Source organism: Lissotriton vulgaris, chromosome 8 (assembly GCF_964263255.1).
Source record: "Lissotriton vulgaris chromosome 8, aLisVul1.2, whole genome shotgun sequence".
In the NCBI taxonomy this organism is placed as follows: Eukaryota; Metazoa; Chordata; class Amphibia; order Caudata; family Salamandridae; genus Lissotriton; species Lissotriton vulgaris.
In genome coordinates, this window is record NC_141696.1 from 1,439,306,172 (window position 1) to 1,439,322,571 (window position 16,400).

The 16,400-nt window shown below is 47.4% G+C and overlaps 1 protein-coding gene and 1 pseudogene across 5 annotated transcripts in view; one reads left to right on the plus strand and one right to left on the minus strand.

The window, feature by feature from the left end:
• ZBTB20 (zinc finger and BTB domain containing 20) overlaps nucleotides 1–16,400 on the minus strand; it is a 2,236,857-nt gene that overhangs the window by 1,371,382 nt on the left and 849,075 nt on the right. The window lies entirely within an intron of this gene.
• Nucleotides 11,867–14,241, plus strand: LOC147698904 (uncharacterized; annotated as a pseudogene).

Sequence of the window (16,400 nt, forward strand, 5' to 3'; positions counted from 1 at the left end):
TGCACTATTTTAAATCAACAAGTGTTTGTATTCCAGTATATTCCATATGAATACTGATCACTACCTTTACACCTAACTGCTTTGTGCATGATATACTGTGACATTACATTGTAATGCTGTTTGAATACTGCAGAAAAACTCGATAACGATGGTTTAAAAAATAAATAAACAAGGGGAAGCTACAGTGTTTTTTTCACTCCTTGAACAGGACGCCACAACTAACCCCTGGGAGATACATATCCCATGTACTTGACTTACCACTATTTCGCTCGCTCACACAAGGTCTAACCTGAAGAAGTCCCAAGAGGTACGAAACGCATCGGCTGCCTTGACAATTGCGTGCTGTGATTTTAAAGAATTTCTATGGCTTAAAAGAATAAAAGGAACCGTTTTCTACAGCAAAAACATTGACTTACGTTTTTCATTTGGGAAGATCCAACTTTACTTCTTTTGTGTTGGACTATGGACATTAACATCCCTTCACTAACCACTTATCTGTTCATTTGAGTGCAGGGCCTTTTTTGTTTGAAAATATGGTTTGGAGACCGTGGCTGCAGGGGGTGGGGGACGGGGGGGGGGAGGCTGGCTGTCCCATGAGGTTGTTGGGAATCACATCTGCGGCCACTAAAGGACTGGGGAGCCAGTTGGTCTTTGAGGCTGAGTGACAATGAGCAAGGCTAGTAGCCTCTGCTCTAACCACAGAAGGAGCAAAAGGCAGATAGGGATTGGCAAGTGCCCATGGAGCAGCCCTGGGCCCTAGCAGGGCCCAGCTGTCCTTAAAGGGCTCCTGCGTTGAATCTTCCTTTTGCCCATAGAGGTGGGTGCCATCGAAAGGGAATGTCCATAAAGGATGCTTGGATATACCCCAAAAAGCTAGCTGCCCGGAGCCAGGCATGGAGTCTGAATGCCACCGATGACACAATTACTCTGCATAGCGAGTCAGTCGTATCCAGTCCACAGTGAAATCTGCAAAAGCCTGTGACAGTATGGCTTGGGCATCCTCCGAGGCCATGGGCAGCACTTGCAAAACCAAACCCCAAATGTGTGGGTGTATTGGCCAAGATGCATTCAGTGTTCACCAAATGCAGAGAACATCCTCTTGTCAAATGTGTCCAGCTTCTTGGATTCCCTATCTAGTGATGTGGTAGGGAATGTGCCGAGTTTGGTGGTCAAGACTGGCTGACCAGGCTCTCCGGGGTTTGGTGCTGGGTTAGGAAAGATGGGTCCTCTGGAGCAGATGGCAGCAGGCAACTGTCTAGTGCACAGGAGTCCTTGCGCAAGGATTAACCCATGCCCTGAGCAGAATATCAGTGAGGGGTTCATTAAAAAGGTGAAGGGATTCTGAGGGGGTGACTGCCGGCTGAAGCATCTCTGTCATGTCAAGACATTGGTCTTGACTGCCACCGTGCACAGCTGAAGGTCTAGGACCTCATCCACCCTCCTCACCACCACAGCAAAAGAGGCCCCTTCTTCTGTAGCCACACTAGGAGAGACCAGGCCAGTGTCTAGTGATGTGTCCAGAACACTTGCATCTACCAGTTTCTCATACCAGTTATCATTGGCCTCCTCAAGGGTGTTGTAGCCATAAGGATTCTCAGATACTTTCCAATCAAACTCCTCTCCAGGCCTGTTGAAAAAGGGACACCCTGGCTCCGACTCGGAAGTTCGAGCTTCAGCTGCCACTGGAGTGGGCTCAGGGGAAAGGCTGTGGTCCAACGAGTAGAGCCATTCCAGATCCACCACCTGATCCATGGGGCCCAACTGGTGCTGGGGGTAGACCCACCAACGGATATCCAGTGGAGGCACCATCCAGAAGGTGCTCCAGAGGTGTGTCACATCCAAAAATTAGATGCATGGCCCCATAGAATTCACAGAGTTGGGCGGGGATCATTCTGGCTCCAGAAAACGTAGGGAGGCACAGATAAGACCCAGAGGCAGGCTATGCATGGCAGTGGAGCGTGAGGTCAAAGAGTGCTTTGACTTCTTCAATTTCTTGGACTTGTGGAACAGACCCGACGACTTTGAGCGCAATGACAAGCACCTGGAACTACTTTGCGAATGGGGCTGGGAACTTCCTCGCAACCGGGAGCGTCATGGAGGTTACCAACGCCAGGCAATTAGGAGCTCTCTCTCAGAGCCTTGTGGTTCATGGCACTGCAGTCCTCACAAGTGTTGGTGTCGTGGTCGTGCTCCAAACAACAAAGGCAAACCAGATGGGGGGCTGTCCCAGACATCTGGCTTAAGTCCAACTGGTTTCTTGGGGGACATTTCTGACCTACTGGGACTGGGAGACAAACCTAAAAAAAAGGGTTCTGACAAAACATTGAAAGAAGTCAGTCAAAATAACTGGAGGGGGAGGAGGAGCCAAGCAGGCATTCGAAATGGCCGCATAGTCGCTCGGCTCCGTGAGCCCTTTCGCCCCACACGACTATCCTGGCGTTTATCCTGATCTGAGAGAACATACTTTGATAGGAGAAGAACTACGAACACCTACCGCGTGTTCCCGGAGCTCCGGTGTGCAGCGGATCCTTTGAATAGTCCCCGTCTGCTCCGCGGCCTAAGCGGCTACGAGACCGGGGCGTTGACTCGGCGGGGTCTCCGGCCACGCCTGTAGCGTCGACGGCCGTTGATGGCGACGAGGAGCCTGCCGTTGGGTGCCGCTGACGTGAAAGAAAGCTTCTGGCGGTGAAGACCCGGTCCGCTTGTTGGCGACTCTTGAGGAGCAGTGGGGAGACATTGGACCGGAGGGGGCGCTTGACTCTTGCCCCCCTCCCCAAATTTTGTTGCCCGGGCATAACCAAGGTCTGCCCCCGATATAGGCGGGCGGCTCCCGGCCGGGACTTTAGCCTTTTGGTGGCTCTCCTTTCTGGGGCCTGGCCCACAGTTTGTTTGCCCTGGAGGCACGTTCCGTGGAGCTCTCATGGTGAGGCCTAGTCCCTGAGTGTGGTGAAGAGGGACGGGCCGGCTGGATCAAGATGGCGGCGGATGCACTTCTCTATGACCCGAGTCCAGATCGGATGGATGATCTGCAGGTGGGGCTGAGATGCTCGCATCATACAAAGGAGTTCATTTCCCGGGACGTGATAGCTGCTCTAGCTGTTTTGCACGAAACTATGCTTTGCCATGCCCGAGACTTGGGCGGAAGAATGGACGACATCGTGGTTTCGCCGTCCTTGGCGGCCACGCCCCGACTCCACGGGACTGCCGGTGAACTTGCTGCTGACCCACTGGAGGAAACTTCGGCTTCACGTAGGCACTGGGGACCGCCTGAGGTCCGTGCTCCTGTGCGGGCCGACTCGATTGCTTATTTGGATGTCACCTTGGGACATTTGCCTGGCCGGCGGCTGGAGATGGAGTGCTGTTTCTCTTTTTGGAATGGAATGGTCGTGTCGCAGCGATGGCTGGATTGTGTGACTTTCCTCTCCTGGTTGGCGTTGTTGCCTGTGAGCTTTGGGAATCTTCCGGGACCGGTGTTGATATAATTTGTTCTTGACTGTTTACACTTTGATGGGCTTGGATTATCGAACTCTTCCATGGTTGCGTCCCAGCCGGACCCACTTGTACTGTACGGACTTTTAGGATTGTGCTCTAAATTGATCAACGAGAGGACTTCTAGCTGTGTTACTGCTAGACAGGGTCAGGGAGGTTGTGGGTCAGGTCTATTGGTGCTATTATTGTTAGACGGTGCAGTGGGTATGTTCAATTGATATTTTATCGTGTTTATACTAGTGGTTGGTTATTCTCCAGTATAGTATTGCTTCCATTCTGGGATTTCCGTGGTGTAGGCGTGAAGGGCGGGGCTGGGCGACACGATGAGGGCCCTCCTCCGCTTATTTTCTTCGCTTTTCTCCTTTTCTTTCTATATTTCGGGTCTCCATTAGGGCGACAGGCACGCGGCTGAGGGGGTAGGCCATGACCTTCTGCGGGTGTGCAGGGTGGGGGTAGTGGGATGGGTGTTTGTTTGTTCTTTGTTTCTATGGCCCTTTAATCTTTCTTTCCCTTTTTAGTGTTGTCGTCGCGCATGCTCTTTGCGACATGTTTGGTGTTGAGGGGCGGGGGTTAGGTTTGTTACCCGATGGGGCTGTGCCCACCTTTCTCCTACTTTGTGTATCCTGCCCCCCAATGACTCCTTTGTATCATTGCTGTTTGCCGATATCCTGAATTGCACATTGTTGCGGGACTGTGTACGATTGTGCGACACCTTCATAGTTTCTTATTTGAAAAATGAACCTCTCGAATCCTGATTTTCAGCTGTTGTGTATGAATACAAGCTGCGCACTGTTATCCTTTCCCCTGGGGGCCACACTGCTTTAACCACGCATACTGCTTGCTTTACTTCTGTTTAGCGGCCGGCTGGGATGCTTGTAGGCCCATACCTGTAACTACATGCAACATAAATAAAGGTTAAAAAAAAAAAAATAACTGGAGTAGCTCTCTGCAGATCTGTGCTGACCGGCGTGGAGAGAAAATAACTAATGTCAGTGCGCTGGGGTGGCACCTATAAAGGCACTGCCAACATCTCTTCCAGTGCGGGTGACGCTAAGGACATGGAGCAGAACGACCCCACCTACTGGCATGCAGAGATACTGCTTGAAATGTTTCCAGATCCACTCTGACGCCTGGGATTATTTTATGGTAAGGAATCTGCGGCTAGAAGTCTCTCATCAGATAGAGAACTGCACTGTACTATTTTATGTATTCCAAAATGCCTTTGTGATTGGCCTCATTGTTCTTAAAGTTATGACTGCAAGCCAAAATGTAAGGTTTCAAGCCAAATGGCATTCATAGTTTAGCTTCTACGATACGATTTTGAAGCTCAATGCATAAACATGCAGCTTTTTTGTGTGAAACCAAACATGTCAAAAGTAGCTTTGCATCATGAATATTTTACCATTACACCACTGTAACGAATGCATTGTGCCATCATTTCTTCTTATATTTAATTAGTCCAGATGAAAGTGGGGGAGGTAGGCTGCTTGATGTGAACACAAGCTGGGGCTGAATTCATGTGGGAATAGGAAATGTGGTGCCAGTGTGCAGCCTATGAACTTTTACATTTAGATTACAAATGGTTGAAGGTGATCAAAACTAGTTTTACAAGTACAGGGGCCAAGTCTAGGAACTTGGAAAGACATCAAAGTTACTTCTTTCTAGGCATTAAGGAATTCTTCCAAGTGACCATCTGCCAATGATGTAGCATAGCCCCGAGCCAAGAGGAGTATCATCCTAAATAAATGTTTTTTAGAAGAGCATGTGCCTCTTACGCTTTACGATTTAATTCCGGGGATAATTGATTGGAGGCACCTAACTCCTGAGAAATCATAGACCTAAAGCAGAGCTGGCTCCAAAAACAAATGTTGGGAGGGAGTGAAGAAAGCAGGAAGGTGTAGAGGTGTTGGTGTGGGTGTGGCGGGCTGCGGAGGGCTGCGTAGTGGCTGCTTTAGAAAGAGTGAACAGATCACCCTGGGCTGCCTGGCAATACAACGAGAAATGTGATTGGGGTTCAGGATGTTTTGAAACTCGGATCCGCTGGTCAGATCTGCCTAATCCTCTATGATGCCACTGGGTACAGGAGGACAGATCGCAAATAACTGAAGTGCAAATACGACACACGATTGACTGTTTTAAAGAACACGTTCTGGAAAGTCTAAGGCAACGCTTTTTTTACTATCCCATTACCAGCATGGGAAGAATAGTTTCCTTGTCCTATTCTTCTCTTGCACTTGTATTTCTATTTGTGCTATTTGGGTAACATGAATGTAAATGCTAAGCACACAGAGATGTGAAACCCAGCCAATTCAGAACTCCAAATGATAGATAAACATTTTACTTCAATCATGCGCCCGCAGCAACATCATCTTGATCAAGATGCCAACTCAGCAGGAAAACTCCCCAGAGTACACTATCTAAAATAACTGCATGCCAACAACTTATCATCCAGGTGTCTTTTGCACATCCACAGCTACACAACACTGTTGTCTTCCACCTATGCTGTTTTTTCCAGCTCCCAAACTTCAGTGCATCCTCGGCACTCAGGGTATTGGCACCTGACTGCTCCTGATAAGTTCAATGATTTAAGTAACAATACTCTCGGTCTATGTAGAGCAGTGGTTCTTAACCGTTTGACGTCAGTGGACAACCACTGAAGCATTATTAGAACCCAGGTACACCCACTGAAGAATTGTTGGAACCTAGGGACCCCCACTGAAGCATTATTGGAATCCGGCGACCCCCCACTGAGTCATTAATTGACAGCAGGGACCCTGCCTAAGCTTTTTCAATGGCCACAAAACAATACACAAAAAATTCAGACACAAGCATTCATCAAACAAATACACAAATGATGAAATATGTATTTAATTCACAAATATAAAAACAATTGTAATTGAGGCCACTCATCATCCATTCTACATGCAGTTTAATGCATTTGCAGTCTGAAGATACTAAATGAAGTTTTAGCCCCCACTTTCAAATTCTTTCACATTTACAGAACATTTTTAGATTTTGCCTGCATAGTGCTTGTGAAATCTATTGTATTTAATATAAATCTTTAAAGGACTTACATTCTGCCCTCACTTTTCATTGATTGGTTTGCTTGCCACTTACTTTTTCCCTGTTTCTATTGATTGCAGCATACCATTTCCTGTTGTTTCTCTCGTGCGTTTCTCTTATCAGTGTCCCAGGACCAAACTACTCCTTTTCATCCGCCGAACTTCTTTGTTAATGTGAGCAAGCGTAATGCTTATAGATTTTTCTCGAACTTCTTTGTTATTGTGAGCAATCTCCAAATGACCTCTGTTGCTGCTGTGTGACAGAGCGTGACTTGGGGAATTCTTGCGGTCTCGCTGTTGTTCCATGAAGCAGACAGTGCTACTGTGCACGCTGCTTTCTTGTTGCAGACAAAGGTCAGCTTTCTAGTTTTGTTTGTATCGAGGGTGCGTGCACCTCACCTCCAAGGCACTTCCTGTTTGTTCAGCCCTCTGTTTTGAATGAAGCTAATTCACACAAACAGCGTTTTTTTAACACACGGCGGCTGCTTGTGACACCACATACTTTGCTAGTCAATCACGGTTTCAGTGCAGATTGTATACAAGGTTTTAGGATGATAATTACATTTACCTTGGAGTATAGACACACAGCTGACATTGACAGGCAACGGGTGTTTCACCGAATTAGTCCACCTTCTGCCCAAGCAGGGTGTAATTTCATGTTCACTAATTGTTCAACACACTAGGCTTCAGAAGAGTTTTTTTACCCAGGCTTGATTGACATTCATAGTACCTTCAAACACTTTCTTGCCAAATTAGATCATTTTATAATGCCCTACAAGGAAAACACTAAATTCTTCTTGACATTTAGTCCTATCTTTGTGTCACTTACGGCACTCGGTTTCTAAACGGATGAGTACCAAACAAGATACCATAGGAGCACGCCACTCGTGGGCACGCAGCATTTTTCCGCACGCTAGGTAAGCTGCACCACATTTTTTCAGGAATTTCTCAACTAACATGAGACGCTTTATGAATTTTATGAAAAACTTTGAGTTAAGAAGGCACCTTTTGAAACCAGGGAATGGAAGTTTTACGTTCATGTTAATACGTGAGACACAGATGAAACTGCAATTAAGGATACTTTTTTCTATTTCATTTAACATGATTGATTTTGGAATTTATAGCGCGTCATATGTGTTGTCGCATGCTAGGTAAGCTGCACCACACTTTTTTCAGGAATTTCTCAACTAACATGAGACACTTTATGAATTTTACGAAAAACGCTGAGTTAAGAAGGCACCTTTAGAAACCAGGGAATGGAAGTTTTACGTTCATGTTAATACGTGAGACACAGATAAAACTGCAATTAAGGATACGTTTTTCTATTTCATTTAACATGATTGATTTTGGAATTTATAGCGCGTCATATGTGTTGTCGCATGTGAAGTGCCCTGTAGAAGCAATCGACAACAAATTATTTACAAGATAGAGAATAGTAATATTGTTGGTGATATTTCATACCACTAATAGCTTAAGAAACATCGAAAATGGGGACTGTGAATGTTTTACAGGTTTTGAGTTAAGACCTGTCCTGGCAGATGAAATGGGGCAGTATACGGATCGGGTACGCGTGCCCTGTGGCCAAGCCCTACATAGAATCTAATGGAATTTATGTTTTCCGTGCCAAGAGAAAATCTTTGGTTTTACGCAAGCATCATCGAACGGTTGTGTTAAATTTCAACCAACGGCTAAATCGAACATCTGCATAAAATCACATTATTAATTTTCTTTTCCATTTTGAAATCTACATATGCCACATCAAATGTGAAATTGTGATGCAAGGAGGTTTGGCATTGGCCATGCAGGCAGCATGATTCAAGAAGACCAGGTACCATTTAATCAGTTTTGTGTTTATATGCCCTTACATGTAGTAATGTTTACTTGGGGAACCTCTGCTTACCGTCATCAGTTGGTATTAGGACTAAGTGAGTTAATACTCACCACTGACATCTGCAGTGATTTTGAGGTCGCAAATTCGAATTCCTGGAGAATGACTCAACCTCCCATTCCAATAACGCTAGTAAGTTGAACATCATGAAACAGTTTAATATGAACACCTGTTTTTAAAGCTTTCACATTTCGGAAGTGCGGTCTGAAGCTCCGTATGAAAGCATATAAATGCACGCTATTTTCTCGCGCAGAATGAAGACCGCAAAAGCGGCAAACACTACTATACAAAGTGTGTTTTGAGATGCAACCGCTGTTCCCTGCCAGCCTCATGGAAGCCGTGGCCATACCTATTGAAAAGGACATCGAGTTAATATAATTCAATATTTTCGTTGATGCCGGATGATTTTTTGACCTTTATTCCTAGAAGTGCACTTCCATATTAAAATCTCTTTTATGCTGATGCGTCATTGTCAATCGAGTTACTTTCCCATCAGAACGTCAAAGGTTACAATGACACTCCATTGTGAATCTAAAACATCAGTACACCAGATGACAAAATTTAGCACTTCACCCTTGGCATACCTCAGTCTAACCTTGGGACTACTCCCTCTCTTTGAAGCCGAGAACATTACTCAATAATTTAATTTAAATATTGACTTTAATTCTAAATCGTAGAGCAAAGACACAACTATATTTGTATTTCATTTAATAGTCTGGAATATAACTTGTCCCAAAATTCTGAGCTTCAAGGAGAAAATGATGGCTGGTTAACTTCGGGGCACACACACTCAGTATCAGATATTCCGATCATAAATAACTTAGATGATATCAAGTAAATCTGCAAGGTGCTCAAAAGATGAAGAAAACACACCAATCAAAAGGACAACTTCCATAAACAAAGAATGCAATCTTGAGAACTCCAGCAATAATCAACAATCCTTTACAAAATGTCTTCTTGTGTTCTCTATTCGTAAGTCAAGGTCAGCATATCTTTCTTGTAATTTCCACCACAATAGCCAACAGTTGCATCCCAGTTGAAGTCATCAGGGCTTGAATAGTAATTCTATGTCAGGAGCGGAGGCTTCTGATTAGGCTGTTTCTTTCTCCTTTATTGTACTCCAGCAGCCATTTAAAGGTATCAACAATCTCAACAAAACTACATTTCCCATGAGCATCAGGGAAAATGAAAACAGAAAATGTCTCAGCAACTGTCCAATCCCAGGCCAGGGCTCCTCATATCCTCCTCTGCTGGCACTCTATCCTCCTCTTTCCTCGCTGCTCCATAAGCATACAGATGAGTGTTTTCCTTTTCTGACTAGTTCTTTACTGTTACCAATTTATCTGATGAAATGCTTATGCTTGTTGTGGCGCTGGTTACCGCGCTGATGTTTTCTTCCCCGGGGGGGGGGGGTTTCGGGTTTGAAATAGCGACGTGGTGTGAGCCGCGGGGGCGTGTTCCGCTCCTTTCGCGGTGTGTTTTCCTCAGGCTCTGTGCGCGGGCAGCCTCCCGCCGCTAGGGGACCGCGCTTTCCTTGCTGCCGCTCTGAGGAGCTTACCCCCCGACGGGCGCGAGTCGTTGAGTTCCGCTTTCTACTCGCGTCGGAAGAAGCGGCTCAACTGACTCGCGTGGTTCCGTTTGGAAATTTTTCACCAATAATTACCCCGCTGCGGTGGGAGGATATATTACTTCAGGGCTCTGTCCCGTCTTTACCCCCTAATTACATTAGCTCCTTGGTGGCGCAGAGGCGCTATGGAGTATGAGGAGTACTATGAGGAGGAGGAGGAGCAGCAGGTCATGTACCTGCCGGTAGATGACCATTTCTGCCAGGTTATGGACTTTCCATTTTAAAAGCAGTGACACGGGTGGTTGCACCCCTAGAGAAGAAGATCGATCAGCTGCAAGCACAGTGCCAACCCCTCGGGCAAGAGGCAGACCTTTCGGGGCACACGGACCCCACACCTCCGAGCCAACCATCGACTGAGACCACAGAACCCAAGAGGAAGCGTCCTGCGGACACGGGGGTGGACTCTGACGCGTTCTTGCGCTTAAAGAGAGCCTTCTTAGACGCGAAAACGGCCGATACCCCTTCCACCTCAAAGGAGGCGCTGGCTGACAAATTTGGGGGGAGGCCAGGACGATGCGGCCACCGTCGACCCGGACGAATCACCCCAGACCTCGGATGGGGATGGGGAACGAGAGAGTTTGTGGCTTCCCGCCCAGCCCACCCAGGAGTCAAACTCAGACCCCAGCTCAGACATGCTTAACCCTGACGAGTTACTTCACCCGCGCTCATCGCACTGGGTTCCCGCCCCTAAGGTGGCAGCTTATATGGCGGCCAGGCTTCGTAAACATTTGGACCAGGAGGTGCGTAGTTGTCTTCGGGCAGAGTGCCAGCGTCCCACCTTGGAGGGTAAGGTTACGGTTAGCCCAGAGATCGATCCCAAAATGTCTACCTTCCTGACTAAGTTTGTGAAGGACCCCAAGATGGGCATCGACCATTCTTGGAGCGCCTGCCAAGATAAACTCTTGGACGCGGCAGGGCCTTTGGCGAAAATTTTGGATATGGCCGAGGACGCCAAGGCCTCTGGATCCTTGATTTCCCCGGAGATCCTTTCCGGGTGGGCACAAAGAGCAATCATTTTCCTGGGGAATGCAAATGTGGCCATTTCGACAGAAAAGAGTAGAACTATTTTAATCAAGATAGACCCGAAGTTGGGGGAACTAGCCACATCCGAAGCAGGTCCGATGGCGGAGGGTAACCTCTTCGGGGACCCGTTCATCAAAGAACTGGGTAAATTCGTAAATACCTTTAATTCTCTGGACAAGGCCCAGACGTCCATCAAACGAATCTTCACGTCACGTGTTTTTGGTGCAGCCAGTCGTGGGAGGGGCCGCTCGTCTGGCAGACCCTATAACAAAGGCTCCTACAAGCAGGGCAACTCTCACAGGGGTCATTACCAGGATCCGGATATGTTCGGAAACTTCTACCAGACCAGAGGCTATCCCCGCCGCCGTGGTGGAAGAGGAAGAGGTGATGGCGGCTACAATAATCACAAAGGTGAGACTTCAAAATGTAACGGGTCTGAAAGTGGGGGGCAGGCTCCAGTTTTTTCTTCAGGCATGGTCTTCGCTCACCTCCGACGACTGGGTCTTACAGACCGTCGGAGGGTTCCAAATAGAGTACTTAGGACTCCCCAGACAGCCCGTTCGTCCCAGACCTATCAGCTTCACGCCGGACCAATGTGCTCTGATAGACAGAGAGGTCGCGGATCTCCTGCGGAAAGGGGCCATTGTGCAGACGGATCTGCACCCGCAAGGTTTCCTCAGCAATATTTTTCTTCTTGTAGAGAAGCAGGACGGGGGCTATCGCCCAGTGATAAATCTCAAGGAATTCAATGGCTGGCTCATTTACCCCCATTTCAAGATGGAGGGTATTCACCTCCTGCGGGATCAGCTTCAGGAGGGGGACTGGATGGTCCGGCTGGACCTGAAAGACGCCTACCTCCCGATCCCCATCTTCGCTCCCCACAGGCGTTTTCTTCAGTTTCAGTGGGGTCACCAGATTTACGAGTTTGTCTCCCTTCCTTTCGGACTATCGTCCGCACCGTGGTGCTTTACCAAGGTGCTGAAACCGGTGGTGGAGCGCTTGCGCACAGAGGGCATCCGTCTTATAATTTATCTGGACTGGATCAATGCCCACGAAAATTGCTGACCCACCTTCAGAGAGAGGTCAACCTTTTGGAGTCTGTGGGGTTCATAGTCAACCAGACCAAGTCGGACCTTCTCCCATTGAGGAGGATGCAGTTCCTGGGGTTTCAGATAGACTCAGTGGAAGCCACCTTGTCCCTACCTTCTCTGAAACTGTCCAGGATCAGGCACGAGTTGAGACGCACCCTGGCACGTCCGACGATCCTGTTGCGGCACCTAGCCAGAGTTGTGGGTCTCTTATCGTCATCCATTCATGAGATATTCCCAGTGCCCCTTCATTACCGGGCCCTTCAACGCCTCAAAGCGTTTCACCTCCGCAAAGGCCTTACCTACTCCCAGGTCGTCCCCCTTACGGAAGAGGCGAGGACGGAGCTTCGATGGTGGATCGAGCATATGGATGCTTGGAACGGTCGGGCGATCTTCGGTTCCAAACCGGACTTGGTCATAGAATTGGACACCAGCGGCCTGGGCTAGGGAGCGCGTTGCGGCGCTGTTTCTACAGGCAGAGTATGGTCATCCGCAGAGAGAGACCTTCACATCAACTGTCTGGAGTTGATGGCGGGGTCGTTTGCGGTGAGGTGTTGGACCAAAGACAGGATTCAGTGCTGTGTCCTGCTAAAGATGGACAACGTGGCGGCGGTGCGCTACATCAACCACCTGGGAGGAACCAGATCCAGGGCTTTGTCTGACCTTGCCCGGACTCTTTGGGAGTATTGCCTAGCCAACGAAATATCCCTGTCGGCGGAGCACCTTCCCGGCTCAGCCAATCGAGTGGCAGACTGGTGGTCTCGTCATTGGAGGGATGCCAGTCTATGGCAACTTCGCCCGGATGTGTTCGAGGTGATCCAAAACAAATGGGGTCCGTTCACAGTGGACCTTTTCACTGGAGCGCTATTTCAGTTGGCGGCCAGACCCGGAAGCAGCAGCGATAGATGCGTTTCTGCAGGATTGGAGCATGGAGAGGGGCTACGCGTTTCCTCCCTTTGCGATGATCATGAGAGTGTCAACCCAGCTAAGGAGACAGCGAGCGGATCTGGTGGTGATCACCCTGATCTGGAGGTCGCAAGCCTGGTTTCCAGTTCTGGTGGAACTTTCCTAGGATTTTCCAATCCCTCTACCCCGCGTTCCAGATCTCCTCAAGAATCCTCACCACCTCCTGACCACAGGCAGCCTGTGTCTGATGGCCTGGCGGGTTACAGGCAACGCTGGCAAGTCCCGGGACTTTCGGAGGATGCTGCCACGCTGTTGGCCAAATCCTGGGCAGACAGTACCAACAAGCGGTAGCGATCAGCATGGTCTCGGTGGAGTAGTTGGTGTCTGCGATTACAGATTGATCCAGTGGGGGCAGACATTGTCCACGTCCTTAATTTCTTAGCCTCTCTGGCGAAGGAAGGCTTGGCGTACAGATCAATCAATACCTTTAGGTCGGCCATATCAGCAGGTCATATCCTGTTGGATAACCACCCGATAGGGGAACACCCGCTGGTTTGCAAACTGCTGCGGGGGATTAGGTTATCAGTCCCTCTAGAACCTCGCTATTCAGTTTTGTGGGATGTGAACAATGTTCTTAACTTGTTTCGGGAATGGCCGTCTAATGAATACCTGTTGAGGAAGCAGATTTCAGTGAAGTTGGCAATGCTGCTTTGTCTGATCTCGTGCAACAGAGTCTCAGATGTGAGAGCCTTGGATCTTACAGGTAGTGTCTTGACCCCGGATGGGGTTACCTTTCACATTTCTAGACGTACCAAAGGGGATTCCCGAGCTATCTCGTATCCTGCATTCCTGGATGTCCCGAAGTTATGTGTGGTTAAGGCACTGAAGGCCTATGAAGTGGCGACGGTTGATATACGCCCACAGGGTGTCAAACAGCTGTTTATTGCTCTTACTAAACCACACAGGGCGGTTTCATCCCCTACTATCGCGCGATGGGTGCGATGGGTTATGCAGGAAGCTGGCATAGATATTTCCCAGAGCCCATTCTGTGAGAGGAGCAATGGCGTCCAAGGCCTTTTCCCTGGGGGCTCGTCTGGAAGACATTCTGAAAGTTGCAGACTGGTCTTCAGACTCCACCTTCAAGAGATTTTACTTTAAGCCAGTAGTGTCTCTAGCTTCACTGGTGGTGGATAAGCTTTGAACTAGCCTAATCAGAAGCCTCCGCTCCTGACATAGAATGATAAATTTCCTAGCTAACGTACAGGAAAGTTTCAATTCTATTAAGGAGGCGGAGGCGAGGATTAGCCCACCCTGTCTTCATACGAACCCTCCCAGAATGCTACGTTGGGACGGTAAGTAAAATCTTTAGGATGCAGTTTTCCTACTGTGCTGTTGTGGGCTATGACGTTAAAATGTCGACTGTCTTGCTCAATCATGATGTTCTGTTCTTACGATGATTAACTTGCACAGTGATGCTGACTAATGTGATTGGACGTTCACTTCCTGGTGCCTTACGTAATCTGCTTGTACCGTAGGTTTCCGAAACGGGCAAACAGGACTAACGGACGAAAGACTGTGGCAGTGTCACAGGAAGAAAGAGGAGGATAGAGTGCCAGCAGAGGAGGATATGAGGAGCCCTGGCCTGGGATTGGACAGTTGCTGAGACATTTTCTGTTTCCATTTTCCCTGATGCTCATGGGAAATGTAGTTTTGTTGAGATTGTTGATACCTTTTAATGGCTGCTGGAGTACATTAAAGGAGAAAGATACAGCCTAGCCATCACCTCCGCCTCCTTAATAGAATTGAAACTTTCCTGTAAATTAGCTAGGAAATTTTTCATTCATATAATACATTACATCACAATCTAATGTAAGAGTAATATGCAAAATTCCTCCACCATATTGCTTATGCTTCTGAACACATGCTATCACCTCTGGAAAACAATGATTCACGAACAGAGGCAAAATCTGAAATTCCGGGTACCTCTTGGTGCCTGCCACCCTGTACATGGTTGGGAAGATGTGACCCATGGGTACACCCACGGGCCCAGTTCAGAGGGCCCCGGTAAAGTGAGGACTGCTACAGGCCCCCAAAGACCAATTCCAGCAGCCGATTCATTCCGGTCAAGCTGAAAAGGAAAAGCTGTCTGAATGGTTCATCATACTCGCTCGTCGGGAAAACCAAGTCCGTAGAGCTGCACAAATCGGAACCGAAAGGCTCATCCTGTCCGAATGCCTTCCGGAACCGATTTGGTCAGCGCTTACAGTTTCTAGGCATCGTACTTGGTTGTTCTGAATTGTGAATGATTCATTCGGAAACAAGGGCTCCGGATTGGTTGAGGCAATTCCGAATCCAACCGGAATTTGGCCCCAAAATGTCTAACAAATACATCTCAAACAGTACAGTGGACCTGCTTATTCATATTATATATGTATATAAAACACATGTATGAGAACAGTTCAATAGTTCATGCATTAACTAACTTCTCCGAGTGAGGAATGGTCCCTGAATGGACACCGAAATAAGGACAATAAACTCAACCGCCATAACTGAGATGAACGATGCAGCATATAAAATAGTATAATCTCTTGACACAATTTCAATGCTTAAAGCCAGACATCAATCTAATTTCTACTTCTATAATTTCTCAGAATGTTATCTATTACTACAGGTAAAGGCCAATACCTGAGGCTCTCAAACAACACTTAAATGACTGGGTGGACAGAATACAAGGAGGAAAAATAGATGCTGTCGTACATTAGTGAGGTAGTAGCATTATTAACCTTGAAGATGGTCAATAACAGTAGCTATTGTCGTTATCCTTCTTAGGAACTATTTAGTTATCTGTGGCTCAGGCTCAGAGGTAAGGGAGGAGGACCATCAACTTGCACTATTGACTAGGTCTTTAGTCAATAGCACTACTTAATTGCATGGTTACTCAATTTATTCCACACTAAAAAATACATTATATAGGGCTTTATCAATGCTGTGTGATTAAAGCATAGCCTCTCTTTCTCGCTGTCACATGATGGCACAACTGAAACAATTATCCCTGAGGTTGTTTTTTAGCAGTAGATCAGTGCTTCCCAGATTTTTCTGAAACACTTCTCATTATTTAGTACAACTGATTTTAGCGATTCACCAATGAACATGAGGCAGGCAGTTTTTTAATGTAACCAAAGCATTGTGTTGTACCGCATTGTCATTTACAGACAGCACATTTTCCATTGTAATGGTCACTAGATTTGGACAGACATACAGTTTTACTGATAAAACTATATTGCGTACAAATGATAATGCTTGGAGGCTCTTTAGAA